This window comes from Equus caballus, chromosome X, assembly GCF_041296265.1.
Source record: "Equus caballus isolate H_3958 breed thoroughbred chromosome X, TB-T2T, whole genome shotgun sequence".
Lineage (NCBI taxonomy): Eukaryota > Metazoa > Chordata > Mammalia > Perissodactyla > Equidae > Equus > Equus caballus.
The window spans coordinates 57,626,532-57,639,779 of record NC_091715.1 but is presented as its reverse complement, the minus strand read 5'-3'; positions in this window follow the sequence as shown (position 1 = coordinate 57,639,779).

Sequence of the window (13,248 nt, the reverse complement as noted above, 5' to 3'; positions counted from 1 at the left end):
AGTCCTACTTCAGCCAGATCAGGCCTGCAAAGAAACTGCGTTTCACAGGCCTTTGGAAGACATGTTACCACTAGGCTGTAAGAGCACTGTGCAGAGCGAGTTGTTTCTTAGCTTCCCAAAGAGCTGGAAGCAAGATGCTGTGGGGCCCAACTCGCCCTTTGGAAAGAAGCCTGCACGTTGTGCCTTTCAGCTCTAGGGCAAAGTAGCACACCCAGAGCAGAAGTCCTACTTCAGACACATCAGGCCTGCAAAGAAACTGCGTTTCGCAGGCCTTTGGAGGAGATGTTCCCGTTAGGCTGTAAGAGCACTAGGCAGAGCGAGTTGTTTCTTAGCTTCCCAAAGAGCTGGAAGCAAGATGCTGTGGGGCCCAACTCGCCCTTTGGAAAGAAGCCTGCACATTGTGCCTTTCAGGTCTAGGGCAATGTAGCACACCCAGAGCAGAAGTCCTACTTCAGCCAGATCAGGCCTGCAAAGAAACTGCGTAACAGGCCTTTGGAAGAGATGTTCCCGGTAGTCTGTAAGAGCACTGTGCAGAGCGAGTTGTTTCTTAGCTTCCCAAAGAGCTGGAAGCACGATGCTGTGGGGCCCAACTCGCCCTTTGGAAAGAAGCCTGCACGTTGTGCCTTTCAGCTCTAGGGCAAAGTAGCACACCCAGAGCAGAAGTCCTACTTCAGCCAGATCAGGCCTGCAACGAAACTGCGTTTCGCAGGCCTTTGGAGGAGATGTTCCTGTTAGGCTGTAAGAGCACTAGGCAGAGCGAGTTGTTTCTTAGCTTCCCAAAGAGCTGGAAGCAAGATGCTGTGGGGCCCAACTCGCCCTTTGGAAAGAAGCCTGCACGTTGTGCCTTTCAGGTCTAGGGCAATGTAGCACACCCAGAGCAGAAGTCCTACTTCAGCCAGATCAGGCCTGCAAAGAAACTGCGTTTCACAGGCCTTTGGAAGAGATGTTCCCGGTAGTCTGTAAGAGCACTGTGCAGAGCGAGTTGTTTCTTAGCTTCCCAAAGAGCTGGAAGCACGATGCTGTGGGGCCCAACTCGCCCTTTGGAAAGAAGCCTGCACGTTGTGCCTTTCAGCTCTAGGGCAATGTAGCACACCCAGAGCAGAAGTCCTACTTCAGCCAGATCAGGCCTGTAAAGAAACTGTGTTTCACAGGCCTTTGGAAGAGATGTTCCCGGTAGGCTGTAAGAGCACTGTGCAGAGCGAGTTGTTTCTTAGCTTCCCAAAGAGCTGGAAGCAAGATGTTTTGGGGCCCAACTCGCCCTTTGGAAAGAAGCCTGCACGTTGTGCCTTTCAGCTCTAGGGCAATGTAGCACACCCAGAGCAGAAGTCCTACTTCTGCCAGATCAGGCCTGCAAAGAAACAGCGTTTCACAGGCCTTTGGACGAGATGTTCCCGGTAGGCTGTAAGAGCACTGTGCAGAGCGAGTTGTTTCTTAGCTTCCCAAAGAGCTGGAAGCAAGATGCTGTGGGGCCCAACTCGCCCTTTGGAAAGAAGCCTGCACGTTGTGCCTTTCAGCTCTAGGGCAATGTAGCACACCCAGAGCAGAAGTCCTACTTCAGCCAGATCAGGCCTGCAAAGAAACTGCGTTTCACAGGCCTTTGGAAGAGATGTTCCCGGTAGGCTGCAAGAGCACTGTGCAGAGCGAGTTGTTTCTTAGCTTCCCAAAGAGCTGGAAGCAAGATCCTGTGGGGCCCAACTCGCCCTTTGGAAAGAAGCCTGCACGTTGTGCCTTTCAGCTCTAGGGCAATGTAGCACACCCAGAGCAGAAGTCCTACTTCAGCCAGATCTGGCCTGCAAAGAAACTGCGTTTCGCAGGCCTTTGGAGGAGATGTTCCCGTTAGGCTGTAAGAGCACTAGGCAGAGCGAGTTGTTTCTTAGCTTCCCAAAGAGCTGGAAGCAAGATGCTGTGGGGCCCAACTCGCCCTTTGGAAAGAAGCCTGCACGTTGTGCCTTTCAGCTCTAGGGCAATGTAGCACACCCAGAGCAGAAGTCCTACTTCAGCCAGATCAGGCCTGTAAAGAAACTGTGTTTCGCAGGCCTTTGGAAGAGATGTTCCCGGTAGGCTGTAAGAGCACTGTGCAGAGCGAGTTGTTTCTTAGCTTCCCAAAGAGCTGGAAGCAAGATGTTTTGGGGCCCAACTCGCCCTTTGGAAAGAAGCCTGCACGTTGTGCCTTTCAGCTCTAGGGCAATGTAGCACACCCAGAGCACAAGTCCTACTTCTGCCAGATCAGGCCTGCAAAGAAACTGCGTTTCACAGGCCTTTGGAAGACATGTTCCCGGTAGGCTGTAAGAGCACTGTGCCGAGCGAGTTGTTTCTTAGCTTCCCAAAGAGCTGGAAGCAAGATGCTGTGGGGCCCAACTCGCCCTTTGGAAAGAAGCCTGCACGTTGTGCCTTTCAGCTCTAGGGCAAAGTAGCACACCCAGAGCAGAAGTCCTACTTCAGACAGATCAGGCCTGCAAAGAAACTGCGTTTCACAGGTCTTTGGAAGAGATGTTCCCACTAGGCTGTAAGAGCACTGTGCAGAGCGAGTTGTTTCTTAGCTTCCCAAAGAGCTGGAAGCAAGATGCTGTGGGGCCCAACTCGCCCTTTGGAAAGAAGCCTGCACGTTGTGCCTTTCAGCTCTAGGGCAAAGTAGCACACCCAGAGCAGAAGTCCTACTTCAGCCAGATCAGGCCTGCAAAGAAACTGCGTTTCACAGGCCTTTGGAAGACATGTTCCCGGTAGGCTGTAAGAGCACTGTGCAGAGCGAGTTGTTTCTTAGCTTCCCAAAGAGCTGGAAGCAAGATGCTGTGGAGCCCAACTCGCCCTTTGGAAAGAAGCCTGCACGTTGTGCCTTTCAGCTCTAGGGCAAAGTAGCACACCCAGAGCAGAAGTCCTACTTCAGCCAGATCAGGCCTGCAAAGAAACTGCGTTTCACAGGCCTTTGGAAGACATGTTCCCACTAGGCTGTAAGAGCACTGTGCAGAGCGAGTTGTTTCTTAGCTTCCCAAAGAGCTGGAAGCAAGATGCTGTGGGGCCCAACTCGCCCTTTGGAAAGAAGCCTGCACGTTGTGCCTTTCAGCTCTAGGGCAAAGTAGCACACCCAGAGCAGAAGTCCTACTTCAGCCAGATCAGGCCTGCAAAGAAACTGCGTTTCACAGGCCTTTGGAAGACATGTTCCCACTAGGCTGTAAGAGCACTGTGCAGAGCGAGTTGTTTCTTAGCTTCCCAAAGAGCTGGAAGCAAGATGCTGTGGGGCCCAACTCGCCCTTTGGAAAGAAGCCTGCACGTTGTGCCTTTCTGCTCTAGGGCAAAGTAGCACACCCAGAGCAGAAGTCCTACTTCAGCCAGATCAGGCCTGCAAAGAAACTGCGTTTCGCAGGCCTTTGGAGGAGATGTTCCCGTTAGGCTGTAAGAGCACTAGGCAGAGCGAGTTGTTTCTTAGCTTCCCAAAGAGCTGGAAGCAAGATGCTGTGGGGCCCAACTCGCCCTTTGGAAAGAAGCCTGCACTGTTGAGCCTTTCAGGTCTAGGGCAATGTAGCACACCCAGAGCAGAAGTCCTACTTCAGCCAGATCAGGCCTGCAAAGAAACTGCGTAACAGGCCTTTGGAAGAGATGTTCCCGGTAGTCTGTAAGAGCACTGTGCAGAGCGAGTTGTTTCTTAGCTTCCCAAAGAGCTGGAAGCAAGATGCTGTGGGGCCCAACTCGCCCTTTGGAAAGAAGCCTGCACGTTGTGCCTTTCAGCTCTAGGGCAAAGTAGCACACCCAGAGCAGAAGTCCTACTTCAGCCAGATCAGGCCTGCAAAGAAACTGCGTTTCACAGGCCTTTGGAAGACATGTTCCCACTAGGCTGTAAGAGCACTGTGCAGAGCGAGTTGTTTCTTATCTTCCCAAAGAGCTGGAAGCAAGATGCTGTGGGGCCCAACTCGCCCTTTGGAAAGAAGCCTGCACGTTGTGCCTTTCAGCTCTAGGGCAAAGTAGCACACCCAGAGCAGAAGTCCTACTTCAGCCAGATCAGGCCTGCAAAGAAACTGCGTTTCACAGGCCTTTGGAAGACATGTTCCCGGTAGGCTGTAAGAGCACTGTGCAGAGCGAGTTGTTTCTTAGCTTCCCAAAGAGCTGGAAGCAAGATGCTGTGGGGCCCAACTCGCCCTATGGAAAGAAGCCTGCACGTTGTGCCTTTCAGCTCTAGGGCAAAGTAGCACACCCAGAGCAGAAGTCCTACTTCAGCCAGATCAGGCCTGCAAAGAAACTGCGTTTCACAGGCCTTTGGAAGACATGTTCCCACTAGGCTGTAAGAGCACTGTGCAGAGCGAGTTGTTTCTTAGCTTCCCAAAGAGCTGGAAGCAAGATGCTGTGGGGCCCAACTCGCCCTTTGGAAAGAAGCCTGCACGTTGTGCCTTTCAGCTCTAGGGCAAAGTAGCACACCCAGAGCAGAAGTCCTACTTCAGCCAGATCAGGCCTGCAAAGAAACTGCGTTTCACAGGCCTTTGGAAGACATGTTCCCGGTAGGCTGTAAGAGCACTGTGCCGAGCGAGTTGTTTCTTAGCTTCCCAAAGAGCTGGAAGCAAGATGCTGTGGGGCCCAACTCGCCCTTTGGAAAGAAGCCTGCACGTTGTGCCTTTCAGCTCTAGGGCAAAGTAGCACACCCAGAGCAGAAGTCCTACTTCAGACACATCAGGCCTGCAAAGAAACTGCGTTTCACAGGCCTTTGGAAGAGATGTTCCCACTAGGCTGTAAGAGCACTGTGCAGAGCGAGTTGTTTCTTAGCTTCCCAAAGAGCTGGAAGCAAGATGCTGTGGGGCCCAACTCGCCCTTTGGAAAGAAGCCTGCACGTTGTCCCTTTCAGCTCTAGGGCAAAGTAGCACACCCAGAGCAGAAGTCCTACTTCAGCCAGATCAGGCCTGCAAAGAAACTGCGTTTCACAGGCCTTTGGAAGACATGTTCCCGGTAGGCTGTAAGAGCACTGTGCAGAGCGAGTTGTTTCTTAGCTTCCCAAAGAGCTGGAAGCAAGATGCTGTGGGGCCCAACTCGCCCTTTGGAAAGAAGCCTGCACGTTGTGCCTTTCAGCTCTAGGGCAAAGTAGCACACCCAGAGCAGAAGTCCTACTTCAGCCAGATCAGGCCTGCAAAGAAACAGCGTTTCACAGGCCTTTGGAAGACATGTTCCCGGTAGGCTGTAAGAGCACTGTGCAGAGCGAGTTGTTTCTTAGCTTCCCAAAGAGCTGGAAGCAAGATGCTGTGGGGCCCAACTCGCCCTTTGGAAAGAAGCCTGCACGTTGTGCCTTTCAGCTCTAGGGCAAAGTAGCACACCCAGAGCAGAAGTCCTACTTCAGCCAGATCAGGCCTGCAAAGAAACAGCGTTTCACAGGCCTTTGGAAGACATGTTCCCGGTAGGCTGTAAGAGCACTGTGCAGAGCGAGTTGTTTCTTAGCTTCCCAAAGAGCTGGAAGCAAGATGCTGTGGGGCCCAACTCGCCCTTTGGAAAGAAGCCTGCACGTTGTGCCTTTCAGCTCTAGGGCAAAGTAGCACACCCAGAGCAGAAGTCCTACTTCAGCCAGATCAGGCCTGCAAAGAAACTGCATTTCACAGGCCTTTGGAAGACATGTTCCCGGTAGGCTGTAAGAGCACTGTGCAGAGCGAGTTGTTTCTTAGCTTCCCAAAGAGCTTGAAGCAAGATGCTGTGGGGCCCAACTCGCCCTTTGGAAAGAAGCCTGCACGTTGTGCCTTTCAGCTCTAGGGCAAAGTAGCACACCCAGAGCAGAAGTCCTACTTCAGCCAGATCAGGCCTGCAAAGAAACAGCGTTTCACAGGCCTTTGGAAGACATGTTCCCACTAGGCTGTAAGAGCACTGTGCAGAGCGAGTTGTTTCTTAGCTTCCCAAAGAGCTGGAAGCAAGATGCTGTGGGGCCCAACTCGCCCTTTGGAAAGAAGCCTGCACGTTGTGCCTTTCAGCTCTAGGGCAAAGTAGCACACCCAGAGCAGAAGTCCTACTTCAGCCAGATCAGGCCTGCAAAGAAACTGCGTTTCGCAGGCCTTTTGAGGAGATGTTCCCGTTAGGCTGTAAGAGCACTAGGCAGAGCGAGTTGTTTCTTAGCTTCCCAAAGAGCTGGAAGCAAGATGCTGTGGGGCCCAACTCGCCCTTTGGAAAGAAGCCTGCACGTTGAGCCTTTCAGGTCTAGGGCAATGTAGCACACCCAGAGCAGAAGTCCTACTTCAGCCAGATCAGGCCTGCAAAGAAACTGCGTAACAGGCCTTTGGAAGAGATGTTCCCGGTAGTCTGTAAGAGCACTGTGCAGAGCGAGTTGTTTCTTAGCTTCCCAAAGAGCTGGAAGCACGATGCTGTGGGGCCCAACTCGCCCTTTGGAAAGAAGCCTGCACGTTGTGCCTTTCAGCTCTAGGGCAAAGTAGCACACCCAGAGCAGAAGTCCTACTTCAGCCAGATCAGGCCTGCAAAGAAACTGCGTTTCACAGGCCTTTGGAAGACATGTTCCCACTAGGCTGTAAGAGCACTGTGCAGAGCGAGTTGTTTCTTAGCTTCCCAAAGAGCTGGAAGCAAGATGCTGTGGGGCCCAACTCGCCCTTTGGAAAGAAGCCTGCACGTTGTGCCTTTCAGCTCTAGGGCAAAGTAGCACACCCAGAGCAGAAGTCCTACTTCAGCCAGATCAGGCCTGCAAAGAAACTGCGTTTCACAGGCCTTTGGAAGACATGTTCCCACTAGGCTGTAAGAGCACTGTGCAGAGCGAGTTGTTTCTTAGCTTCCCAAAGAGCTGGAAGCAAGATGCTGTGGGGCCCAACTCGCCCTTTGGAAAGAAGCCTGCACGTTGTGCCTTTCAGCTCTAGGGCAAAGTAGCACACCCAGAGCAGAAGTCCTACTTCAGCCAGATCAGGCCTGCAAAGAAACTGTGTTTCACAGGCCTTTGGAAGACATGTTCCCGGTAGGCTGTAAGAGCACTGTGCAGAGCGAGTTGTTTCTTAGCTTCCCAAAGAGCTGGAAGCAAGATGCTGTGGGGCCCAACTCGCCCTTTGGAAAGAAGCCTGCACGTTGTGCCTTTCAGCTCTAGGGCAAAGTAGCACACCCAGAGCAGAAGTCCTACTTCAGCCAGATCTGGCCTGCAAAGAAACTGCGTTTCGCAGGCCTTTGGAGGAGATGTTCCCGTTAGGCTGTAAGAGCACTAGGCAGAGCGACTTTTTTCTTAGCTTCCCAAAGAGCTGGAAGCAAGATGCTGTGGGGCCCAACTCGCCCTTTGGAAAGAAGCCTGCACGTTGAGCCTTTCAGGTCTAGGGCAATGTAGCACACCCAGAGCAGAAGTCCTACTTCAGCCAGATCAGGCCTGCAAAGAAACTGCGTTTCGCAGGCCTTTGGAGGAGATGTTCCCGTTAGGCTGTAAGAGCACTAGGCAGAGCGAGTTGTTTCTTAGCTTCCCAAAGAGCTGGAAGCAAGATGCTGTGGGGCCCAACTCGCCCTTTGGAAAGAAGCCTGCACGTTGAGCCTTTCAGGTCTAGGGCAATGTAGCACACCCAGAGCAGAAGTCCTACTTCAGCCAGATCAGGCCTGCAAAGAAACTGCGTAACAGGCCTTTGGAAGAGATGTTCCCGGTAGTCTGTAAGAGCACTGTGCAGAGCGAGTTGTTTCTTAGCTTCCCAAAGAGCTGGAAGCACGATGCTGTGGGGCCCAACTCGCCCTTTGGAAAGAAGCCTGCACGTTGTGCCTTTCAGGTCTAGGGCAATGTAGCACACCCAGAGCAGAAGTCCTACTTCAGCCAGATCAGGCCTGCAAAGAAACTGCGTAACAGGCCTTTGGAAGAGATGTTCCCGGTAGTCTGTAAGAGCACTGTGCAGAGCGAGTTGTTTCTTAGCTTCCCAAAGAGCTGGAAGCACGATGCTGTGGGGCCCAACTCGCCCTTTGGAAAGAAGCCTGCACGTTGTGCCTTTCAGCTCTAGGGCAAAGTAGCACACCCAGAGCAGAAGTCCTACTTCAGCCAGATGTGGCCTGCAAAGAAACTGCGTTTCGCAGGCCTTTGGAGGAGATGTTCCCGTTAGGCTGTAAGAGCACTAGGCAGAGCGAGTTGTTTCATAGCTTCCCAAAGAGCTGGAAGCAAGATGCTGTGGGGCCCAACTCGCCCTTTGGAAAGAAGCCTGCACGTTGTGCCTTTCAGCTCTAGGGCAATGTAGCACACCCAGAGCAGAAGTCCTACTTCAGCCAGATCAGGCCTGTAAAGAAACTGTGTTTCACAGGCCTTTGGAAGAGATGTTCCCGGTAGGCTGTAAGAGCACTGTGCAGAGCGAGTTGTTTCTTAGCTTCCCAAAGAGCTGGAAGCAAGATGTTTTGGGGCCCAACTCGCCCTTTGGAAAGAAGCCTGCACGTTGTGCCTTTCAGCTCTAGGGCAATGTAGCACACCCAGAGCAGAAGTCCTACTTCTGCCAGATCAGGCCTGCAAAGAAACTGCGTTTCACAGGCCTTTGGACGAGATGTTCCCGGTAGGCTGTAAGAGCACTGTGCAGAGCGAGTTGTTTCTTAGCTTCCCAAAGAGCTGGAAGCAAGATGCTGTGGGGCCCAACTCGCCCTTTGGAAAGAAGCCTGCACGTTGTGCCTTTCAGCTCTAGGGCAAAGTAGCACACCCAGAGCAGAAGTCCTACTTCAGCCAGATCAGGCCTGCAAAGAAACTGCGTTTCACAGGCCTTTGGAAGACATGTTCCCGGTAGGCTGTAAGAGCACTGTGCCGAGCGAGTTGTTTCTTAGCTTCCCAAAGAGCTGGAAGCAAGATGCTGTGGGGCCCAACTCGCCCTTTGGAAAGAAGCCTGCACGTTGTGCCTTTCAGCTCTAGGGCAAAGTAGCACACCCAGAGCAGAAGTCCTACTTCAGACACATCAGGCCTGCAAAGAAACTGCGTTTCACAGGCCTTTGGAAGAGATGTTCCCACTAGGCTGTAAGAGCACTGTGCAGAGCGAGTTGTTTCTTAGCTTCCCAAAGAGCTGGAAGCAAGATGCTGTGGGGCCCAACTCGCCCTTTGGAAAGAAGCCTGCACGTTGTGCCTTTCAGCTCTAGGGCAAAGTAGCACACCCAGAGCAGAAGTCCTACTTCAGCCAGATCAGGCCTGCAAAGAAACTGCGTTTCACAGGCCTTTGGAAGACATGTTCCCGGTAGGCTGTAAGAGCACTGTGCAGAGCGAGTTGTTTCTTAGCTTCCCAAAGAGCTGGAAGCAAGATGCTGTGGGGCCCAACTCGCCCTTTGGAAAGAAGCCTGCACGTTGTGCCTTTCAGCTCTAGGGCAAAGTAGCACACCCAGAGCAGAAGTCCTACTTCAGCCAGATCAGGCCTGCAAAGAAACTGCGTTTCACAGGCCTTTGGAAGACATGTTCCCACTAGGCTGTAAGAGCACTGTGCAGAGCGAGTTGTTTCTTAGCTTCCCAAAGAGCTGGAAGCAAGATGCTGTGGGGCCCAACTCGCCCTTTGGAAAGAAGCCTGCACGTTGTGCCTTTCAGCTCTAGGGCAAAGTAGCACACCCAGAGCAGAAGTCCTACTTCAGCCAGATCAGGCCTGCAAAGAAACTGCGTTTCGCAGGCCTTTGGAGGAGATGTTCCCGTTAGGCTGTAAGAGCACTAGGCAGAGCGAGTTGTTTCTTAGCTTCCCAAAGAGCTGGAAGCAAGATGCTGTGGGGCCCAACTCGCCCTTTGGAAAGAAGCCTGCACGTTGAGCCTTTCAGGTCTAGGGCAATGTAGCACACCCAGAGCAGAAGTCCTACTTCAGCCAGATCAGGCCTGCAAAGAAACTGCGTAACAGGCCTTTGGAAGAGATGTTCCCGGTAGTCTGTAAGAGCACTGTGCAGAGCGAGTTGTTTCTTAGCTTCCCAAAGAGCTGGAAGCACGATGCTGTGGGGCCCAACTCGCCCTTTGGAAAGAAGCCTGCACGTTGTGCCTTTCAGCTCTAGGGCAAAGTAGCACACCCAGAGCAGAAGTCCTACTTCAGCCAGATCAGGCCTGCAAAGAAACTGCGTTTCACAGGCCTTTGGAAGACATGTTCCCGGTAGGCTGTAAGAGCACTGTGCAGAGCGAGTTGTTTCTTAGCTTCCCAAAGAGCTGGAAGCAAGATGCTGTGGGGCCCAACTCGCCCTTTGGAAAGAAGCCTGCACGTTGTGCCTTTCAGCTCTAGGGCAAAGTAGCACACCCAGAGCAGAAGTCCTACTTCAGCCAGATCAGGCCTGCAAAGAAACTGCGTTTCACAGGCCTTTGGAAGACATGTTCCCACTAGGCTGTAAGAGCACTGTGCAGAGCGAGTTGTTTCTTAGCTTCCCAAAGAGCTGGAAGCAAGATGCTGTGGGGCCCAACTCGCCCTTTGGAAAGAAGCCTGCACGTTGTGCCTTTCAGCTCTATGGCAAAGTAGCACACCCAGAGCAGAAGTCCTACTTCAGCCAGATCAGGCCTGCAAAGAAACTGTGTTTCACAGGCCTTTGGAAGACATGTTCCCGGTAGGCTGTAAGAGCACTGTGCAGAGCGAGTTGTTTCTTAGCTTCCCAAAGAGCTGGAAGCAAGATGCTGTGGGGCCCAACTCGCCCTTTGGAAAGAAGCCTGCACGTTGTGCCTTTCAGCTCTAGGGCAAAGTAGCACACCCAGAGCAGAAGTCCTACTTCAGCCAGATCAGGCCTGCAAAGAAACTGCGTTTCACAGGCCTTTGGAAGACATGTTCCCGGTAGGCTGTAAGAGCACTGTGCAGAGCGAGTTGTTTCTTAGCTTCCCAAAGAGCTGGAAGCAAGATGCTGTGGGGCCCAACTCGCCCTTTGGAAAGAAGCCTGCACGTTGTGCCTTTCAGCTCTAGGGCAAAGTAGCACACCCAGAGCAGAAGTCCTACTTGAGCCAGATCAGGCCTGCAAAGAAACTGCGTTTCACAGGCCTTTGGAAGACATGTTCCCACTAGGCTGTAAGAGCACTGTGCAGAGCGAGTTGTTTCTTAGCTTCCCAAAGATCTGGAAGCAAGATGCTGTGGGGCCCAACTCGCCCTTTGGAAAGAAGCCTGCACGTTGTGCCTTTCAGCTCTAGGGCAAAGTTGCACACCCAGAGCAGAAGTCCTACTTCAGCCAGATCAGGCCTGCAAAGAAACTGCGTTTCACAGGCCTTTGGAAGACATGTTCCCACTAGGCTGTAAGAGCACTGTGCAGAGCGAGTTGTTTCTTAGCTTCCCAAAGAGCTGGAAGCAAGATGCTGTGGGGCCCAACTCGCCCTTTGGAAAGAAGCCTGCACGTTGTGCCTTTCAGCTCTAGGGCAAAGTAGCACACCCAGAGCAGAAGTCCTACTTCAGCCAGATCAGGCCTGCAAAGAAACTGCGTTTCACAGGCCTTTGGAAGAGATGTTCCCACTAGACTGTAAGAGCACTGTGCAGAGCGAGTTGTTGCTTAGCTTTTCAAAGAGCTGGAAGCAAGATGCTGTGGGGCCCAACTCGCCCTTTGGAAAGAAGCCTGCACGTTGTGCCTTTCAGCTCTAGGGCAAAGTAGCACACCCAGAGCAGAAGTCCTACTTCAGCCAGATCAGGCCTGCAAAGAAACTGCGTTTCACAGGCCTTTGGAAGACATGTTCCCACTAGGCTGTAAGAGCACTGTGCAGAGCGAGTTGTTTCTTAGCTTCCCAAAGAGCTTGAAGCAAGATGCTGTGGGGCCCAACTCGCCCTTTGGAAAGAAGCCTGCACGTTGTGCCTTTCAGCTCTAGGGCAAAGTAGCACACCCAGAGCAGAAGTCCTACTTCAGCCAGATCAGGCCTGCAAAGAAACTGCGTTTCACAGTCCTTTGGAAGACATGTTCCCGGTAGGCTGTAAGAGCACTGTGCAGAGCGAGTTGTTTCTTAGCTTCCCAAAGAGCTGGAAGCAAGATGCTGTGGGGCCCAACTCGCCCTTTGGAAAGAAGCCTGCACGTTGTGCCTTTCAGCTCTAGGGCAAAGTAGCACACCCAGAGCAGAAGTCCTACTTCAGCCAGATCAGGCCTGCAAAGAAACTGCGTTTCACAGGCCTTTGGAAGAGATGTTCCCACTAGGCTGTAAGAGCACTGTGCAGAGCGAGTTGTTTCTTAGCTTCCCAAAGAGCTGGAAGCAAGATGCTGTGGGGCCCAACTCGCCCTTTGGAAAGAAGCCTGCACGTTGTGCCTTTCAGCTCTAGGGCAAAGTAGCACACCCAGAGCAGAAGTCCTACTTCAGCCAGATCAGGCCTTCAAAGAAACTGCGTTTCACAGGCCTTTGGAAGACATGTTCCCGGTAGGCTGTAAGAGCACTGTGCAGAGCGAGTTGTTTCTTAGCTTCCCAAAGAGCTGGAAGCAAGATGCTGTGGGGCCCAACTCGCCCTTTGGAAAGAAGCCTGCACGTTGTGCCTTTCAGCTCTAGGGCAAAGTAGCACACCCAGAGCAGAAGTCCTACTTCAGCCAGATCAGGCCTGCAAAGAAACTGCGTTTCACAGGCCTTTGGAAGAGATGTTCCCACTAGACTGTAAGAGCACTGTGCAGAGCGAGTTGTTTCTTATCTTCCCAAAGAGCTGGAAGCAAGATGCTGTGGGGCCCAACTCGCCCTTTGGAAAGAAGCCTGCACGTTGTGCCTTTCAGCTCTAGGGCAAAGTAGCACACCCAGAGCAGAAGTCCTACTTCAGCCAGATCAGGCCTGCAAAGAAACTGCGTTTCACAGGCCTTTGGAAGAGATGTTCCCGGTAGGCTGTAAGAGCACTGTGCAGAGCGAGTTGTTTCTTAGCTTCCCAAAGAGCTGGAAGCAAGATGCTGTGGGGCCCAACTCGCCCTTTGGAAAGAAGCCTGCACGTTGTGCCTTTCAGCTCTAGGGCAAAGTAGCACACCCAGAGCAGAAGTCCTACTTGAGCCAGAACAGGCCTGCAAAGAAACTGCGTTTCACAGGCTTTTGGAAGAGATGTTCCCGGTAGGCTGTAAGAGCACTGTGCAGAGCGAGTTGTTTCTTAGCTTCCCAAAGAGCTGGAAGCAAGATGCTGTGGGGCCCAACTCGCCCTTTGGAAAGAAGCCTGCACGTTGTGCCTTTCAGCTCTAGGGCAAGGTAGCACACCCAGAGCAGAAGTCCTACTTCAGCCAGATCAGGCCTGCAAAGAAACTGCGTTTCACAGGCCTTTGGAAGAGATGTTCCCGGTTAGCTGTAAGAGCACTGTGCAGAGCGAGTGGTTTCTTAGCTTCCCAAAGAGCTGGAAGCAAGATGCTGTGGGGCCCAACTCTACCTTTGGAAAGAAGCCTGCACGTTGTGCCTTTCAGCTCTAGGGCAAAGTAGCACACCCAGAGCAG